The sequence below is a fragment of the Chironomus tepperi genome, unplaced genomic scaffold (genome assembly GCF_022539635.2).
Source record: "Chironomus tepperi strain 1889 unplaced genomic scaffold, CSIRO-AGI_Ctep_v1 contig_8, whole genome shotgun sequence".
Lineage (NCBI taxonomy): Eukaryota > Metazoa > Arthropoda > Insecta > Diptera > Chironomidae > Chironomus > Chironomus tepperi.
In genome coordinates, this window is record NW_027226130.1 from 1582109 (window position 1) to 1602685 (window position 20577).

General features: G+C 35.1%; 1 protein-coding gene across 5 annotated transcripts in view; it reads right to left on the reverse strand.

Annotated features, from left to right (window-relative positions):
* sNPF-R (short neuropeptide F receptor) overlaps positions 1 to 20577 on the reverse strand; it is a 46465-nt gene that overhangs the window by 11576 nt on the left and 14312 nt on the right. The window contains exon 4 of one of the 5 annotated variants that reach the window (XM_070653866.1): positions 20315 to 20334. The exons of the other annotated variants lie outside the window; for them this stretch is intronic. The gene's annotated coding sequence lies outside the window, so the exon portion shown is untranslated. Of the gene's footprint in view, positions 1 to 20314; positions 20335 to 20577 lie in introns of those variants that run through there. 5 annotated transcript variants of the gene reach the window in all.

Here is a 20577-nt window from a genome sequence, read left to right on the forward strand (position 1 = left end):
GCTCATCGATGCGATTGAATGAGCACACAAATTAGTATCAGCCGTGAAGCACTAATCAGAACCAATTCATTGAGCAGAGATCATTAGTGAATGAGACTCAATCTCATAGAGCTCGAGAATATTAATCATAAAAATTGCTTTTTAACTCAACATCCAAGGAAGTAAAGTCACACATCAAATAGAACAAAATATCAAGTATTTTTTGATACGTGCCTGAATACATGACACAAATATCCTTTTTTACTCATTTCCTTTTGTCGACGGAAAATGTCATCACGCATTACACGTGTTAATATGCAGTCATAACAAAATATTTTATTCATTTTAACAACAAGAGCTTTTTATGTTGTTTCATAAGTGAACTCATACTAGAATTCAGGCATTTTTATTGTTGTTGATATTAATGGAAAATTTATGTTCACAAGCGCTTGCAATATGTTACTATATCTCTTGAGGAGTATATGTAATATGAGAATGTATATCCCATCCTATTTAGTTGAATCGATAAACATGCTTTCGTTTCTATGCTGGATGGATAAAATTCTCTTGTGTTGCAGGGTTGGCATTTGTAATGCATTTTTAAACATTGTGTCTTAATAAAGTGTATGGGGAGTTTTTGTATTGACTATTGACTAGAAGTTAAGAGGCGAGGATTGATACATTGATGCACTGAGCTAGAAATGTGAGTTACTATACATCTTCGATTTAGATATACCAAGGAATCCAATTGTCGATAGAAACAGTATTGCATTTGGTATTGGCAATTGGCAGCCAGAAGTCGGCAATAGAACCAGTTATAGAAAACATCTGAGGGAGGCCATGGATCACGGAAAGCGAAGTAAGTAAGTAAGTAAGAAGTCCAAGGACTTCGAAGAGACTAAAATGCCGTTGAACAAGGAAACTGGACATTCATTTGCCATCAACTTTAACTTGGGATAAGTTGACGATTCTACTGCTAAGGTAAAGACCTGATCTCGAAAGTCACAAACATGAAAATTGCCGAAAATCCGATCACAATGCAGTGTGACCCCAAACTCAAACCAGATTTGATGATATCCGGCTTCAGACGAGAGTCAAGCTGGCCATTTCCACTTTGTGTACCTTCCAGGGAAAAGCACAAGTAGGCTAATCGATCCAATATCCAAAACCACGATTGTGACTTTTGCACAGTGCCGGATGTATATCGAATCCAGCACCAAATCAGAGTCACTTCACCCTGAGCCCAAATTTTTGATCAATTAACCGACTCGAGCTGTTCAGGTAGAATAATTCCATCTGCAAACTCTCATTACTAGCTTCCTTATATAGACTCAATAATTGCTCCTGTAAATGATATCAAATTTCACAAATATACATCATTAAAATACATCTTCCAAATTATGAACCATATCTATAAGCAAAACTATGTTAAACAATAATTTTGCCAATTATCTTAAATCAACTCTGAATCTACAAACTCGATAATATTCATAAATTGAATAACATATTTACTGATGATTATTGCTATTGATTTTTAAGTGTTTGTTAATTTTTGAGATCAATGATATGGCACATTTTGAGGATAGTTGATGCAAATTTAGTTATGTATTGTAGTGATGCAGTGCTATTGCATTTGGTAATGGTGAATTGGTAAGCGGTGGCTAGGAGACGTTGAAAGAAGCTGTTAATATAGACAGTGTAGCTTTCGACGCTCTAACTACTTGACCATTGCCGCTTATTCGCTGCTTAGAGAGTGTAGCATTTGTTATTAGAATTTTAAAGCGGAAGCCAGCGATAGGGCTAGTTTCAGGCAGGATCTGAGGGAAGCTATGTTTCACAATTGATCTGTTTGGTTACTGAAGTAAGAAAGTCAGTAATCTAGTAATTTAGTCAGTTTAAAACGGAAATTATCGAAGATTATGGATTGCACGAAAAAGACCCAAGAACTGAAGGATAGAAGCTGTCGATAGAGAATGTATAGCAAATTGAATAGCCAGCGATAGAGCCAGCATTAGGAGACGTCTTATGAAGGTCAACAATGTCAGTTGATCTGTCCTACCAGCAAAGTAAGTAAGTAAATATGCATCGCAATTGATATTTCCAACCAGAAATAGTTTCGGTTGCATTCAAACTCTATTCAATCTTATTGCTCTTATCCGCTCTTATCCACTCTTATCGCAGATCTTAAAAAGCTCCATAAATACCATAAAATACTTTCCATATTTCCTCCTTTTCAATATTTCCTCAAAACCAGCAATCTGTCACCACATAATCAGCTTTCCTTTAATCTTATGCAATTTTCTCTTTAAATACATTCAACAACTTCCATTGCATCACAAGTTACATTGAATGAACTACGACCGAATAAATGTATTCACATGTTTAATTTCAACGTGAACAGCACCACTTGCCTTTTGCTCGTTTCATCATTTTTTCTGTTCAAGACATTTCAAAAAGCATTTAAGAAAAATCTGAGGATGAAGTGCTTAAATTCCCATACCTTAATACCTTTATCGCATACAAAAAAACCACAAATTTCCATTTAATTTACAGGCAAAAGAATCAGCAGCTTTACTGAGAAGAACAAGAAAATTTTTGACGGATGAGAAAATTAATTTCACACATAGCACATCCGTCTACAAAAATTTGTTGCCGTGCTTCCAACAAAAATAAAAAAAATTCGTGTACAAAATGCTGTTGAACTTCTTTCTCATTTCTCATCTTTATGCTGTGTTAAACAATGTTTCAGTCAATTTTCTTTCCGTTATTTTATGAGATTCAATCTAACGTTCACAACAATTGATTAAAATAGAAAGCTGAAGCTTTGAATTGGTTTGCAAAGTTGTGGAACAATAAAAAAGTTTTTAAGATCAAAATAGTTGATGGAATGATTCATTCTTGTTTAAGTTGTCCCTCAAGGGGAATCAAACTTTAAAGTGCTTTACAGAAAAGTTGTAATATGGGACTGTATAGCTGTTACGTGACATTCTCAGCCTTTTGAGCATCCTGAGCTCTCTGAGGGACGCACTTGAAACGATTCAAGGACTTTGATACGAATCACCCTGGTCAGTGCTCGAGGTGCTTCAATGGCCGTACAGATCAACTGTGATCTGTCGCTGGCTACCGCCTGACAATTGCCAATGCCAAATACAATACTGTCTCTATCGACAGCTTCCTTCCAGGAGGTCTTTGGTCTACTACGAATGGACGAGTCAATGGTCAAAAAATCAATTCCCCACGTTACCTAACAAGTGAACAGCCCACACACCAACTTTCCAACTTGTTGAGTTCTACGATTTGTTTAGAAGATTTATTGATATCTATAAAAAAAAGTAGGAAGAATATTTTAAGGAGATTGAATGGAAGAATTATAGTAAATATAACTTGTGGGATGGCATTTGATTGCTATGCAACTAAAGTTAATGATGCAGAAAATAAAGTCCATCCTTGAAATGTAAGAAGCAATCTTTGAAAGGATGAAGGATATTTCCCGAACAGTACAGAGAGTGTTCGGTAGGGAATCGCTAAATAAACATTTGGATATCCAGATCATCCCCTAAAAGACAGAGAGCATGATTTCATGGTACAGAGGGACCTCTACGGTGTCTAAAAGTGGTCTCTTTGCCTGTTAAGGATCTCAAGCTGCGCTTGGGCGTTTCGTGTCTAATGATTGATTGCTTAGCAAGTGGAGTGTGTCAGATTACTGCACTCAGCAGACATTCAGTTTATAGTGCGATTAGAACCTCTCCTTTGATGACACTTTTCTCAGCTTATTGTCTTTAGCTTACAAAAGGAGGCTGTGAGACGCGTTCCAACTGCTTTTGATTAAAAAACAGGTAAAAACTGTTTCTACTGCCGAGTCTCGATCACATGACTTCTTGGTCGGTATATTACAACAATTAGATACCGAAGTACAAAACCATTGCGCCACTGAGACACCTCGATCCACATTGTTATTGAGTATACTCACAAAATTGTGCATGCTCAACTATATTGATTGAGTATTCCTCATTAGCTTGCTCATTTTGGTCAATTTAGGTCAACTAAGTCAATTTAGGTCAACTTAGGTACGATAAGAATGTTAATGCAGCTTGCCCTACTGTGCAGCTCGGATTCAACTACAAAACCTTCTATCAGCTGTAAACAATCCACAGAAGTTCAATCAATTACTGTATAAAATTGCTAACAAGAAATGAAATCCGAGAGCTTTAAACAAAACTTTTGAAATTTAAGTCCTCGTCAAAGTCGCAACACTGTAGCTACATAAAAATAACAAAAGCGTGAAAAATTGCCATTTTCAACAAGATTCTTTGTGTCACAAAAAACAAAACCAGCACAAAACCATTATCAACAGTCATCTTAAATTTCATTCAATATAACAAGCACATGTGCTTAAAATAAAACCTGTCATTTCTGAATATAAAGCATGAAAATCTCGTCACGGCCAAAGAATCGATTGCTATCGAGCAATTTATTTATTTTCACAAGCCATACGTCATGGCTGGTAAATATATACACAAAAAATTAAACGAGCGTTCGTGGATCTTAATTTAAAAAATATTTAATCATCATCATATCGCGATATGTATAAAGACTTCACTTACATCATACCATACAGCCATTGACTGTTAACCACATCATCAACATCCAACATCAATTTAGAAAAGAAATCGATTTTGCATTAAATTTCGTCTCTCATCACTCATATGAACTAAACAAGTGTATGTATATGTGTGTTTACACTTTCATTCCATTATTTTTCAATCGATGTGCTTATTTATTGTTGCCTTTTTTTTGAAATAAATTAGATGTTTGGGTGGAGCATCGATGAGTGGGAAGTTGAAGAAGTGGAGGGAGATTGGTAAATGGTTTGGATGTTGGTTTAGGATTGGATACTGAGTTTGTTGTTGTAGCTTTAAGGTAATGATTGGAAAATGAGTCAAATTGAGTATGAAAGTGAGCTGAGGTAAGTCATCCTTACAGATAATGAGCATATTCTCGTAAATGAGGGTACTCATGAGTATACTCAATCAATACAGCTCAATATAAGCATTAAAGGTTCTCGATGTTGAAATTGAGACTGAGACGATCAAACTGACTATCCGGGAAGTCTCGGTCTCGTTCCTGGTTTCGGAAATATGTCGATACCAAGAATTCGGGAAACCCTACTAAGCATGCTCAATTTTGCGAGCATATTCATAAGAATACTCATTGTATGTTTGAGTCAGGATAGACTAGTGCTGCTCAACTGTTGTTACTACAGAGCTGGAAGTCTAGCAGCATATTATCAGCAGCTAAGTCGTCTGAAGTCCGATTTTCCGTCCAAAATCTGAGCTTACTTTGAGACTCAGGTTGTCAAATAGTGACAAAATAGCTAATCAAGGATTTGTGATCGAAGACCTTGATGAAATTGAAAACAGATCGCGAACTCAACTTGTATTTTCCATAGAAGAAGTCGACTTGACTCTACATTAAATTAAAATCGATTTCAAGCCAGAATGGGCAGGATTTTGATAGTTTAAACTCTAATCAATGCGCATCCACTTTAAAATCCAGCCAGCTATGTTCCAAACTCTATTTGACAACAATCTCATCCTCATCTCAACCTACATCATCCAACAAAGTTCCCAACCCTTGACATCGCCCACTTTTTTTGTTGATATAAAAGTAAATTTTTTTTCCATTAAATTGTTTAATATTTTTTTACTCATTATAAGGTAAACTTTTTCATTATGAGAATCAATGAACAATTTTTATGGTTTTGTTCCAGTTTTGTTCTTCTGAGTATGTGCTCATAAATAAAATCTGATACGTGAAAAATATATCATGAATGTAGGATGTATTTTTGAAAGAGTTGTTTTTAGTATATTTATGTACTTGAAGCCTTAAAATTCTGATGTTGTGTAATTTGAAGCAGCTCATTAAAGAATACTTTAAATACTGTTTAAGGAGTATTGTTGGAATTATTCCGAGTAAGGGAGGATCGAAGACGAGTTTTTGAGGAATTTCCTTGTAGACTCAATCTCGATCTTGAAATTACATGGAAGCTGTGACTCTGAGATGTCCTAAAATCGCTATTGATGATTACAAGATCGATATAGACTTCAACATAAATCCCAGAAGACACACGGCGCTCAAATGACTAAAAATCCAGGTCCAGTTCAACCAGATTCCGATTCCAAGCTAGATTCGATGAAGTCTGTCTTCAAACCTGGGTCCAGTTGGCTTTGAGATGGATTGTTGGTCACTTTTTCGACGTCTGCTATTCAGGATGTAACCTTAACCTTGCAATTCACCTAATACCCCTTATTAAACACCTCCTATTTTGAGACAACACCGAAAAGCTTCAATCAATTTAAATGCAAAAACCCCCAAAAGCAATTGCGTCAAAAATTTAATTCAAAACACATCCGGACCCTTCGAACAATATTTTTTAATCCCCAACAATCTGTTCAGATTCACATGGTGTCGATTAGATCCAAAAAAATATTGAGTATCATGGATATTTATAGACATCAGCACTGGTCCGAATATTTTGATAAGCTAAAAATAAAAGCTCGCCTCGAGATACTCGAGATTAAAATGCTTTTGTGTAAATGTAGATTTACAGCCAAAAAAAGGTTCAAAAGAATTTTCTGATCAAATTTTATTTGACACTGTGAGCTATTGAGTTTTTAAAGACATCTCTGATTTATTTTTTGTTTATCATGAGGATTATATTGGATATTGAAGATCAAGAAGTATGAAATCATTTTTCATTGAGACAGGAGGATTAAGTGGTTGACTGGAAGTGGTCGTTGGCTTTAGAGAAAAAGCAAAAATTGTGGAATTAATGAGAAAGTTCAGTGTAAATGACAAGCGATTGGTAAAAATAGTTAAATTTGGCAATTGACTGTAACTTAGTTTTGAGGATATTGCTCATTCGCTGTCGTGGTGGAAGCAGTTCAATGTGTACCGATTAGGAAACACAAGCTTGGGTCTAACAGATCTCTGATAGACAGGGCATGCTTTCATGTTATTGAACACTTGCCTGTTAGGACGGACTGTATATTGATAATTGGTGTCAAAACTATCCTACAAACCTAAAGTAGCGTTCAATGATACTCAGCAGCAGTCAGAGGCTGTTAGAATGCAAATTTGGTGAATGGAGATCATGTTAAGTAAACAAAATGTTAAAAATAATCTCAAGCAATACAATGTGGTCACTAAGGAACAGCTACGACCCTAAATTGACTCTTTGACATAATGTCTAATCAATAACTAGATCTACGGCCGTCTAATGACATTTTCTTAGGAATTACCTGTACAAAATGGAATTACTTGACGGAAAATCTAGTTATTGCCTTGATATTATGTCAAATTCCCTAACAGGCAAAGAGTATGCTTTCCTATTACAGATAGACCACGCCAATATTTGTTAGGGAACACTTGAGGATGGTGACAAGACGTGGAACAGCTATAAAGTCATCATGAAGGATGTTTTGATGCCCATTTTGACAGCCAAAAGAAAAATTTACCACAGCGTGCTTCTTAGAAATTCAATATAGTTGCACAATTAAAAGATCATTAACTAAATCGTCAGCTTAAATCAAGCCAGACTTCTTAACAACTTTCCGATTCCCATGCATCTATCCCACACTTGTCAATCCACATAAATCACTTACCATCAATTATTTCAACCAATATAATGCGCAATAACATCCTACATCATTTAATGTGATTGTGACTTTGTTCACTTGTCCTACATGCCATAAATCTTAGGGACTAAAAAATTGTATTTTCTTCAATTTTATTGCAAAATCGAAACAAAATTTCGTCGGCATCAAATACATTTACATTCACAAATGCCATATTTTATTCATATCAAAAAAGAGGAAAACCGCAAACCGAAACATCAATAAATGTAAAAATCAGCATTTATTTTCCTTTAATTTCGTGCATCATTGCTTTATGGACTTTATGTATATGCACGCGAAACATGTATGCGTGTGTAAAATATTTTTCTGAATGAGAAGCTTAAAATAGGCCACTCGACACTCATCATGATGATATGTTACGGGGAGTTTGTGTTTTGTAACAAGCATTAAAGCTTGTTGCTGTCTGCCTCAATTTTCATTCAACTTTTTACAACTTCAGATTGAATGGAAGCAAAAAAGGGACTATTTTATGCCACTTATGGATGAATGAAGGAATCAATAAATGGATGGCAAAATGAAAGCACAGCAACAGCAAATGGAAGAAGATGACTCTTGATATTTGAAGAGCCTTTTCCTGATTCTTCTCATGATGAGGCACGATGAACATAAAGTGAGATTTTTTATGAGTATCAATATTTTTGCTTGTGTGTCCTTTTTTGTTATTTTCTGGTTTGTTGGGTTTTTGAGAGGATTTTCTTGTGAGATTTGTGGATGTTTAAAGGAATTTGGGATGGATAATTTGGTGAGATTATTTAAATCTTTATTGGAAGATGAAGTCATGGTTTGAATCAGGGAAATTTGATTGCATTTATGTCTTGATTCTTGGGTAAACTCCTAGAATATTCGAAGCAGTGAAAAAGCTACTGAGGCTTAATTTTTAGAGTGATGTTGGGCAATATTTTATTGTTCGCGGAACAACTTTGTTGATAATCGCGACTGACACATAAAGGCTTCCTGCAAGTTTCCTGCCACTGGATTCTAGCTCCATTTTCCTGCTTTAACAATTCGGATTCATACTCTGTCAATGCTTAGTTAGATTCGGCTGCTTTTCGCTGTTTGAGCCATGCAGATAAATTTGTTTCACACATTTTGTAACTAGATATGCAAATAGCATTGATAAACCCATTCAAATCATATCAAATGGATGTTAACAGGATCCGACTTTAAATTGCATAACAAATCATCAACTGAATTTTAATATTAACCACAAAAAGTATCAAATACATGTCAGATAATGAGTATATACTCAAATGGTTGTGTAAATAGTGTGTCTAAATAGTTCAATAAAAAGCAATGTGTAACCCAAATTTCGGCAAATTTTGCCTCTTCTTTTGAAAAAATTCTTCATTTTCTTGTAAATGTTTCAACATGTGTAAAATGATCATCTGATTTTTATAAACTCTAACAGGGAAATAGCATTATCTCGAGAATTTTACTTCGCTGGTCGTACAAATTAAGTGTGTCTGGAGAATCTGCTAATCATAAATGCACTTGATGAGCATGCTCGTGAGTGTTGCTCTCAGCTTAATCTGCTCTTGAAAGCATGCTCTTTGCTTCCTTTGGATAGCATCGAGACACGTTTGTAAAAATTGAAAAATTCTCAATTTAGTCATTAAAGAAGTCTTTTTAAACACAATAGGATGAGAGAAAAGTAAAGTAGCTTCCCGGAGAAAACAGAACAGATGGCCACCCTAAGCATTTCATTCACTATCAAACTACCGCACACCTTCTTGTACATTTCAACAGAAAAAGGTTTAAAAGTGCCAAAAAAACCCAAAAGATCATAAAAATTATTTTAAGAAGGTTTAAAAGAGGCATAATAAAAATTCATATCCATCCAAAAAGAAAGGATTTACGAAACAATTTCTGTGTTCTTCATGCTTGCATCCCATTCAATTTTCAACCTAATTTACAGTTTGTCGTGATGACTGTTTTTGTACGTATGGACGTTTTACTTTCCCCAATTCTGCACGTTGCATGACCCAGAGGATATATCAATGCAACGTACCTAGCCACAAGTTGTATGTTGCGAATACACAAACCGAGTTAGTGTGACTAGAACAGTGAAAAACACGCGAATGCAACTAGACTTTCCCTGGGATCGAACTCGGGTCGTTTGAACGGTAGTCCGACGCTCTAACCACTTGATCATTCCCACTTTTTTGCTCCCAACCTATCCTTACAGATCAGCTACAATGAAAATGTTTCTGGTAATTTCCTGTCTATAAATCTCATCAACAAAACCAAATAAAAAAGTTTTTTTTCATCATAATGAGATAATTTTCTATTTTTTTTTCCAGTCTATGACTATGTCTGTAAAACAATCAAGTGCTCGTACAAGCGTTAAAAAAAATGCTCATTAGTGACTGTCACCACCATAAATGAACAATCAAATGAAATGCTCATTAAAAAGTTTAATTCATGTTATGTTCAGTTTGGCTTTTTTATGCTGTGTGCTTTTGAACATAATTAATGAGCTCATGCAAATTAATTCAAATGTAAAAAATGAAAAAGTTATCAATTTAATTTTCCAAAAAAAAATTGTAAATCTGATTATGCTTGTTAAATGGATTGGTCGGTGTCGAATAAAATATAAAAATAATGCAATTTAATTTTAGATGAGATAATATTGAAAATAAATGAGGTATCATTAGCGATAACCACAGCTTTATTGGAGCTTCAATTATTTATCATTCGGACTAAATGGATGAATAATCGGTTAGTGGAATTTACATATGCTGCATTTGGTTTTAATTAAATAGAATTGATATTGAACATATTTTCTGATTAATTAATCATGATTATGCATCAGTTGATTGGGATATTTAATATTTGGGACATTCGCGAGCCATTTGTCATTGTCATTTGTTTAAAAATAGAATTGTTGTAACTTTCAAGGGAGGGGTCGTGCACTTATTGCGTAACGCAAAATTGTCACTCGCTCCTTGAATTTTCAACAATCCCTTCTTTAAGAGCTTTACTTAATAATTGAACGACTTCTGAGGAATTCTCATAAAATTCTTCAGAAGCCATTAAAAACCGGATTAACTTGGGATTACCTGCCCCAACATACAAATGAGCATGCTCACAAAAGTGAATATACTCAGACTATGCTCTTAGTCTGTTAGGGTTGTATATCATGAAAACCCACAAAATATAGATCAGAAGCCATGACACACAAATTGTGGCTATGTACAATGCATTTATATATCCTGGGTCATGCAGCGAGCAAAGTTGACGAAAGCAAAGAAAGCAATGATTAGAAGCCATGATAATCAGCTTAATTCCATGAAAAAATTCCAATTTTCCTTAAAATCCTCAAAATATTTCATTCATTCATTCAATTTAACCCCAAATCTAATGCATAAGTTCCACATTCAATTACATAATATTCATAATTTACCACCCACTCCTAATCCTTCAATATAACAACGATCAGGTGGAATTAAATTTAATCTAACATGAAAAAATCTAAAAGTGTCAATTCATGGTCAAAATGATCTAATTAACTTCGGCAATTTTCAACCCTTTTTTATTCGTCGTACCTTTCCTGAATTATTTATGCAATTATTTGAATGAGTCAGCATGGAAAGTTTTTTACGATGGATAAAGAAAAACTTTTGCTGCTTTTTGAATGTAAAAAAGATAAGAAAATTGGGATTTTTTTTAGAATATTGCTGGTTGTTAAGTTTTGTATAACGAAATTCCTGAGAATATTGCTTAAAATAATCAGATTCAGGGAGCTTATTGTTGTAAATTATTGTGTCCAAGACAGAGTTGGCAAAAGCTTAGGTTTTTCTGTCAATGGAAGCCTGGAGAATGGGCCATTGGTGAAAGATGGCAGCTTGGTGAAGGAACCATCGGAGAAGCACGACAGCCTGCAGAAGGAACCATCGAAGCAGCCCACAGCCTGCAGAAGGAACCATCAAAGAAACACGACAGTCTGCAGAAAGGACCTTTAAAGGAACATGACTGACTTCAGAAAGGGCCATCGGAGGAAGGTTGCAGAAAGCACAAGGGGCCATTGAAGGAATCTGGCAGCCTGTGAAAGGGCCATTGGAGGAAGGTCGAAGCCTGCAGAAGGAATCATGGAAGAAAGATGGCAACCTGGAGAAGAAGCCATGTGATAAAGATGTCAGTCTGTAGAAGGGGTCATTGGCAGAAGGTGGAAACCTGCGAAAGGGGTCATCAGAGGAAGATGGCAGCCTAAAGATAGGACAATCACAGAAAGATGACAGTCTTCAGAGTAGGTCATCAGTGTAAGAGATCAGCATGTAGAAGGGGCCATCCGAGGAAGATGGCAACCTGCAGAAGAAGCTATTGGAGGAATATGACAGCCTGCTGAAGGAAACATTGGAGGAATATGACCGTTAAAGAGACCATCGGAGGAAGATGACAGCTTGTAGAAGTTACCATAGCGGGAACACGAAAGCATGCAGAAGGAACCATCCAAGGAAGATGACAGCCTGCACAAAGGTTCATCGGCGGGAGATGACAACCTGCAGAAGGGGCTATCAACATGCCAACTCTGTTCCAAATAATCGGAAATCTAACGTGCGGACACAAAATGTTGTAAAATTTTTATATGCCTACTTTCCCTAAAGCTTAACTAGCTATCTATGCAGATTTTCCTCCAAATATCCTCAACACAAACTATTCTCAGCACTAAAACTCTCCCGAACTCTCATATCCTCATCGTCCTCCGCCACACAAAATTCTTTATCGCTTTGTAACCAACAAAAGAGTGTCATAAATAAGAAGAATGTGCTGTAAATATCCGAAAGCATTATGTTATGTCTGAACAACAAAAAAATGTCATTTGAAATTTGTTGAATCGTAAATAATGTAGAGGCAAACTCAAATCATCTGATTATGTTTGAAATGCCGTCACGTAACAGCACAAACAATCTTTTGATCTGTTACATAAAAAGCTGTTTATGTCTTAAATAAATCATAATTATAATGCAGTTACGACGAAAAAGACAATTTTATAGTCAGCATGAGATGTCGCACAGCAATAAAATTTACACTTATGGCATGGCACATCCAACGCTGGTGGGGATTGCAGACGAATTTGCAGTCATGACAAAAAGGACTCAGTTTTGTGGACGAAAAGGCATAAGCTTTACTATCTTGTATATATAGTAAATTCTTTTGAGAATAAAATCGTAAAACGTGAAGATTTTTTGGAAATTAGCAGCTATAAATTCCTTTTTTGTTGTTGTGTTATCTTGAAAGGATATGTATAGGTATGGAAGGAAGGATCATAATGCTTCTTAGTTTTTTTTTGTGAATTTTTATGGCCTTCGACAGTGAAATTTATGGGTAGTATTGTAATTTTTTTTTTTCTGGTGATAAATGTAAGTATCGTGGGATATGAAGACAACGAATGAGAAATGTGTACAATTTTTTATGATTTGATGCTTGTTTGGTGTCCTTAGAATGGATGCGAAGTTGAATTTTTGATGATTTACCTGACTGAGGTTAATCCCTCACGTGGAATTGTACAGAACCCATTTGAATGCTCGATAAAGTGCCCTATGGTACCCATTTGGATGACCCACGTGGATGTCATATGACAACCATTAGGATACTCCGTGTGAATCCCATCTGATTCCCATTAGGACACCCCGTATAAGTGCCATATGACAGCCATTTGGATGCACCTTGTGAATGCCATATGACACCATATGGTGTTATTAATCTTCCATTTGGTGTTGATAATATAGTTGTAGTGGAACCTTAGAAGCTCTTAACCTTCATTTTGCCCCCACCACATCAATATATCCTCAAAATAATCATTTCCTAACCTTTCCATCCATTTTCTTAATCACAATCACACTAAACCCAAATTTACAGCCACTATAAAAACCAAAATTATTTCCTCTACAACCCCAAAAAAAGGCACATAAATTACCAATGATGATCAATAAAGTATTGACAAATTTACGGTTATACAATATGAAATTGCCAAATGACCTTTGAAAATTGTCGATTCTAGCGTGCAAAAAAAAAAGTTTTCTATTTAATTATCGTCATCATCATCTGGCTCATTTCATAAAAGCTCAAATTTTTGAAGCCTCATTTCATCTGAAAATTTTTTCATTTTTTTTGTTTGAGTGGTTCCTGTGTGGTGTAATTTGGAAGAATAGTGTGACTTTTTACGGAAATGTTATGGACAAATGGTGGTTTTTGGGAAGTATCGAGGGTTGTTTTTGAAAGGAAATTTCGAATTGGATCCGAGAGGCACAAGGTGGTCTTGGTGTGGTCACAGTTGAACTGCAAAATTACCTTGCCCAAGGGAAAAAGCCAGAACCAGCACCATGACAGCTCTTTTGATGACAAAAACTGAGAAAACTGTTGATATTAATTGACTTATTTGACAAGTACAGACCTAAAAATGGCTATCAAAATGACTTAGACGCAATAAATGTAACGTAGTCGCTAGAATATCACTATGACGACCTTTTCGAATGGGAAAAGCCAGAAACAATAACATAACAGCTAAAATGATGATAAAAACTGATTTAACTGTTGATTCTTAGTAGATCCTTGACATAACTGATTGGTACACACTTAAAAATGGCTGTCAATATGACCTAAACTTGATAGATACAGCATAGTTGCTAGGACATCGCAATAACGACATGTTCCAATGGTAAAAGTCAGTTACAGCAGCATAATAGATTTTTTGATAATAAAAACTTGGAACACTGAAGGTTCATAGTGGAATTTTGACTTATTTGACTTGGACAAACTTAAAAATGGTTGTCAGAATGACTGAGGCTCGATAAATCCAACGTGGTCACTAGGAAATCGCTATGACGACGTATTGACGGTAAATTGAACAGGAGTTACTCTGATGGCTATCTGTGTCCAATTTTGATGACAAAAATTGAAATTTATCTCAATTTACTTCATCATCCTCCTCAAAAAAGCTCCCAAACATCAAAATGCCACCAATTACAGCCACCCTAAGCCACAAAATCAATCAATTACGCCTCAAAATTTCAAATAATTTTGAATAATTTCACTCCAAGGACTCTATTTATAACCATATTGTGAGCAAAATTCATTCATCATTTTTGTTATCTGTCGACGAAAAAAAAAAAGAAAGAAAAAACCTTTTCAGTCCACGAAAATGAAAATCGACATGAAGAAAACTTAAATAAATAATAAAAAGAGAGAGCCTTCCTTTCATCATCATCATGATCATTTTAAGCCAACAACAAAAAAAACAAGCCCCAACAATTCAACCAGCCATATCATTAGACAGTGATAAATTTAAAGCACTCAAGTGTACGAATCGAGATGAAAACAAACTTCGCATGCAGCTATTGAATTGATGGTCGCTAAAGGCGCTTACTCTCGTGTACAGGCACTCAATCATTGAATAATAAATTGTATTTAGCCAGCATTGAAATGGGAGATGGATTCTGATGACCCGATCGGGATTCATTATGACTTCCTCATGACTTTAACAAATATTTTCATTTAGCCGTGCTGGAAAAGTGCTTTAATAATTCAAGTAACACACTTTGTTGACCTAAGCATTAATCATTTTACTTATTTCAGCTCACGACGTTGAACACAAAGAAAAAATAACGGAAATTTCTCTTCATCGAGTGCGGAAAACAATCAATTTTATCCATTCGACCGTTCCAATCAAAATCAATTTATAAACAAAAAAAAATCAAATAATCGATGGACTGTGTTGTTCTTACGGAATTATTATTAAATTATGTTTGGTAGCGTGACATTGCTTAAATATTGTATTTTTGTGAATGGGGTGTCAGTAAAAAGTATTGACAGATGTCAACTTCTCATGCAATTTGAGGTTTAATTGACTTTTTTTGTTGAATTATTATAAGTTGATTTTAATTATAAGTCATGATAAATATTTTTTATTTAATGAGGGTAGCTATTTGCTTAATTTATTTATATTTGTCGAATTGAGTTGAATTTGAATGAGACTTAATGAGTTGGGACTGATTTGACAAAAACACAACCGGTGTTGAATTGAGCTTGACATAAATATAAATAATAACTGAGCGAGACTCAATAAAGTCGAGCTGAGTGAGACTCAATCAAGTCGAGCTGAGCGAGACTCAATCAAGTCGAGCTGAGCGAGACTCAATCAAGTCGAGCTGAGCGAGACTCAATCAAGTCGAGCTGAGCGAGACTCAATCAAGTCGACCTGAGCGAGACTCAATCAAGTCGAGCTGAGTGAGATTCAATCAAGTCGAGCTGAGTCAGACTCAATCAAGTCGAGCTGAGTGAGACTCAAACAAGTCGAACTGAGTGAGTCTCAATCAAGTCGAGCTGAGCTAGATTCAATCAAGTCGAGCTGAGTCAGACTCAATCAAGTCGAGCTGAGTGAGACTCAATCAAGACGAGCTGAGCGAGACTCAATAAAGTCGAGTTAAGAGGCTCAATCAAATTGAGCTGAGCGAATCCATATCAAGTCGAGCTGAGCGAACTTCAGTCAAGTCGAGCTGAGCGAACTTCAGTCAAGTCGAGCTGAATGAAACTAAATCAAGTCTCAAAACACCTTTAAAGCTAATAAATAACACATAATGTCATCTGAATTCTAATCTGTCTTATTATACTCCTCAAAATCAATATATTTAATAAAAAAATTCCCTCTCACTCACTTTAAACGACATAAATGTTCCAAGAATATTTAATTTTCTAAATGAAATTTTTTATTACAACATCTTTATTATGGACATTTCCCTTCATAAACCTTAATTAAATTGAAGCAAAAAAAGAGAGCATCACGAATTTTCACATCATCTTCATCACGACTGTTAAGAATCTAGCAGAATTCCTCACGAAAATTCAAATTAATTCAAAATAGCCGAGAGCTGTCCAAAAAGTTTTTTAAGCCCAAAAAACACTCTAATAAATTACAAATTTTCTTATGGGACATTAAAGGCATCGCTTCGACTACTTATTTTGACAAAAAAAAAACTTCATTTGCCATATTTGCATAAAAATTTTCTGTAATTTTCCATTTTCCTAATTCATTCATAAATTTTCCGTCCGAAACTGACTTAAAGCTTTTTTTCCAGACATTAAAGCATTGAGAAAGTTTCTCAAAAAAAGACGATGAATTGTTAACGTCGTCGTTGAAGATTATCGAGCTTCCAAAAAAAGTATTCTTCTACTTCCATTTATCTTAATGCCTTCCTTTAAAATTCAACTGCCTGTTTTTCTTATTTTTAAATAAATTTATATCCTGAGAAATATATCTTGAAGGAAGGAAGTTAATTTTTAGAATTTCATTTGTCCATCTAGCAACATTTTTTGATAAATTTATCGCCTACGGAGGAATGACAACTCGACAGTTGCTAATGGTTGGGCGGATGGACATGTTAAAGCATTTGTGGGCTTGTTTTCATGATTTTACTGAAATTTTAGATTGATTCAGACAAGCTTTCTTTGTAGGCTACAGGATGTAATGCCAATCTTAGTCGTCAAATGTTGATTAGACGTAAATTGCCTTATTTCAGCTCTAAATTTTTATGATCTGAATAGTTTTAGGTTTGTTTAAGATGTGAATTATTAAGACTATGGATTTCTGCATCGTAGCTTTATTCCCATAGTGCACAAACTGGATAATCAATCAAAAATAAGATCCCATTCCTCTATGACTCTGAGTTTGTGTCGGAATCGGTTTATATCCGCACAACATGTCGAATTCAGTTTAAATTTGGCAACATGTCGAATTCACACAGGCCTGATGCCAAATTATGGATCGATTAACTGACTTATGCTATTCGGCATAGTATTGCAGATGTTTTTTAGAAATTGGCAAGTGGTGGCAGGCAATAAAACCAACTTCAAGTGTCATAAAAGGAAAGACAAGGCTCACAATTGATCTGATTGGAAAAGTGAATTAGGTAAGTAAGTACCGAAGCAGCAACTACGGCAAGGTTACTTCATTATAAATTTTGCAACAGATGTGTCTAAAATGACTATTTTATAAGATTGTGCTAAGAATCACAGTGCTGCATTTGATGCATTTTTTATGCACAGAATTGTATTTCCTGCATTTTACATGGAGCAAGAATCACGGAAAAATGACTATTCTGTAGCGTTCGTCCAAGAATCACGAACCAGCATTTGATGAATTTTAGATTCACAGGCTTGCATTTTCTGCATTTTACATGAAAAATCCTGCATTTCTTTCATTTTGGATGAACAGTCCTTTATTTCCTGAATTTTGGATACTCAAGCTTGTAGATTTCGACTGTATCTTATAGTTCGTCAAATACTCCAGGGCTGAACATGTTAATAGAAGACCTGAGAAGCTCCACTAAATAAGGATGTTTATTCATCACAGTTGATCTGTACGGCCATCGAAGTAAGTAAGTAAGACTCCAGGCTTACAACTTAGGATGAGCCCTCTATGTATTTTAACATTGTATAGTATCCAATTGAATGATCAATAATTAAAAATTCAATTCAATTCTACTCAAGCTCTAATCAATCTTTGTCAAATCTAATTAATTTAATAAAAAATCTCAATTAACAAAATTATCCAATTCAATTAAATGCTCTACAAATTGACCCCATTATTCTTCAGTGTCAAAGCAATTCCAATTCAAAAAGTGCCAAAGGAAATCCAAATCAAATAAGAATATAAAACATAAATCGAGCTTTTGAACCCCTTTATTACCCTTTTAAGTAAATTCCTCAAAAGCAACTCAATGAAATGCTATTCACATCAACATAAAAGCTTTTATACCGTTAAAGATAATGAAATAAATGGAATTATTCTGAAGAAAAGGAGCTTAACAAGCTTAAAAATTTTGATCATTTTAAATGATGCTGAGTAGCATGTGCTATTCATTTTTATTGAAGTATTGAGAAGCTTCGCAGTCGAAATTTAATGGACTTGTTATCGAAAGAAAAGGAAGTGAAGCTTTGAAGAGACATAAGTTATGAATTTTAAGTGCTATATTCATGCTGACCTGGGTCACTATTTTCTGCATTTTCTACGTCGTTTTGTCTTTTGGGGATGCAGCTAGATTGCATTTTAGACTTATGCTTACAGTCACTTTGAGATTCTAGAACTTGAAGTCAATTTGACTCAATTTGACTCAAATCATGATGACTTTGAACCGGCTTGAGTTGATTCGACTCTATTTTGAGCTATCTAGGTCCAAGTTCTTCTAATTTGATATTCTTTTGACTCTATTCCAGATAATTTGACCATTAGTCGTCCTAAATACACTTCTGAGTAGACCAGAATAGCTCAAGTCAGTTAATACATCCGAAATTCAAGTCAGAGTCAAGCCGGCCTCTGTTCGGATTCGATTTGCATCCAGCACGAAGCCAGAGTCATGCCTGTCTGGAGCTAGCTTCTGTCCGGATTCGATTTGTATCCACCATGAACCCAGACTCACGACGGTCTTGAGCCTGAAATTTGATCAACTTGTGCTAGTCGGGACTTACTCTAAGATTCATAATTTCAAAAATTCCCAAAAATTCATCAAAATCACTTTTCAATCATCACAAAAGTCTTTTTCAAGTCATTTTCCATCTAGCTGCTGTAAATCTATTTAAATTAAAACATCTACAGCACATAAATTAACAAAGCAACTTTAATTTAATTATCCGATTAGAGTAATTTCCTCATTGCTCCGAAAAGTATCATGAATGAATTCGTCTCGTATTTCTCAATTCTGTCTATATTTAGGTACGCAAGAAGAAGAAGAGAAACAACTTAATGTAATTTACGCAACTAAATTTAGACAATTTAATTTCGTGAATGAAAAAAATAAATTATAGGAACAAAATGTTAATTGATATGAAAATTGAAATGAGTAGATGCTACTTTATATTGGACGTGAAGGAATTGATGTTTTGATGCGATTCGATTTTTAAAGCATTTTGACTGTACCCGAAGAGCACAGCGCGATCGCTAAGGCTCAAGTATGTCGGTAATATGCAAAGTTGTTCTGTCGTCACCGTGATGGCTGATTTCGACCCTGCAGTAACTCAAATTGAACAAAACCAGCAAAAATCCAACATCAATCCACGTACCTCCGTTCCTCTCATAAATCCACTTCCATTCACAAATCACTAAGATATTCATCAAATACAACGTCTACCTCCTTTTTTTCATCAACTTTTTCCTAAGCAAATAAATAAAATATTCTTATGTGCAGCACGTGCTTGATTTTTATCCGTCCATATGCCAAATTTCCGAGAGGAAAGGTCAACTTTCACCATGAATGAATCGACACTCAAATATCAGAATGAAAATGGTTTGAAAAATTTCGGTCACGAGTCATAAGCTTCTTACTGCTGACAGATTCAAAAGTGAGAAGCACATGCCAGGTGGTAAGAAGTGAAGAGATGGAAATTTTTTAAGGTTGTGGGATATATTGATGGATATTTTGAATAAAGGCTTGGTATGTCTTGTTCGATTTTGCATCTTGATGTCGCCGTGTATTTTTGCCGGGACGCTGCTGTACTTTTCAGTCTTGCTGCTGTGTCCCGACAAGGCCTCAAAATGTCCCGATTTTTTAACAAGCCGAAAACTCCATTAAATTTTTGGAATTTTTGACAAATTTTGAACATTTTCGTTTTGGAGGTACGGGTTCAAGCCCAGGACTGAAGGAGTCGCCTTTTCTAACTTGATTCACTGAAAATTGAAAAAAAATTCTAGAAAACATCAGAAACTCTAATAACAGCCCTCAATAACTCATAATCCTCAAAAATACCCTTGAAATTAATTTCTTGTCATTTCCTTTAATGATAATGAAAATTATTAATAATTCCTATCGATTTTCAATAAAATTATCATCAACAATGAAAAGAGCACTTAAGACCATCCACGACAGCAATCAATAAAATCGAGCTAAAAAGTAATTCATTAATGACATCG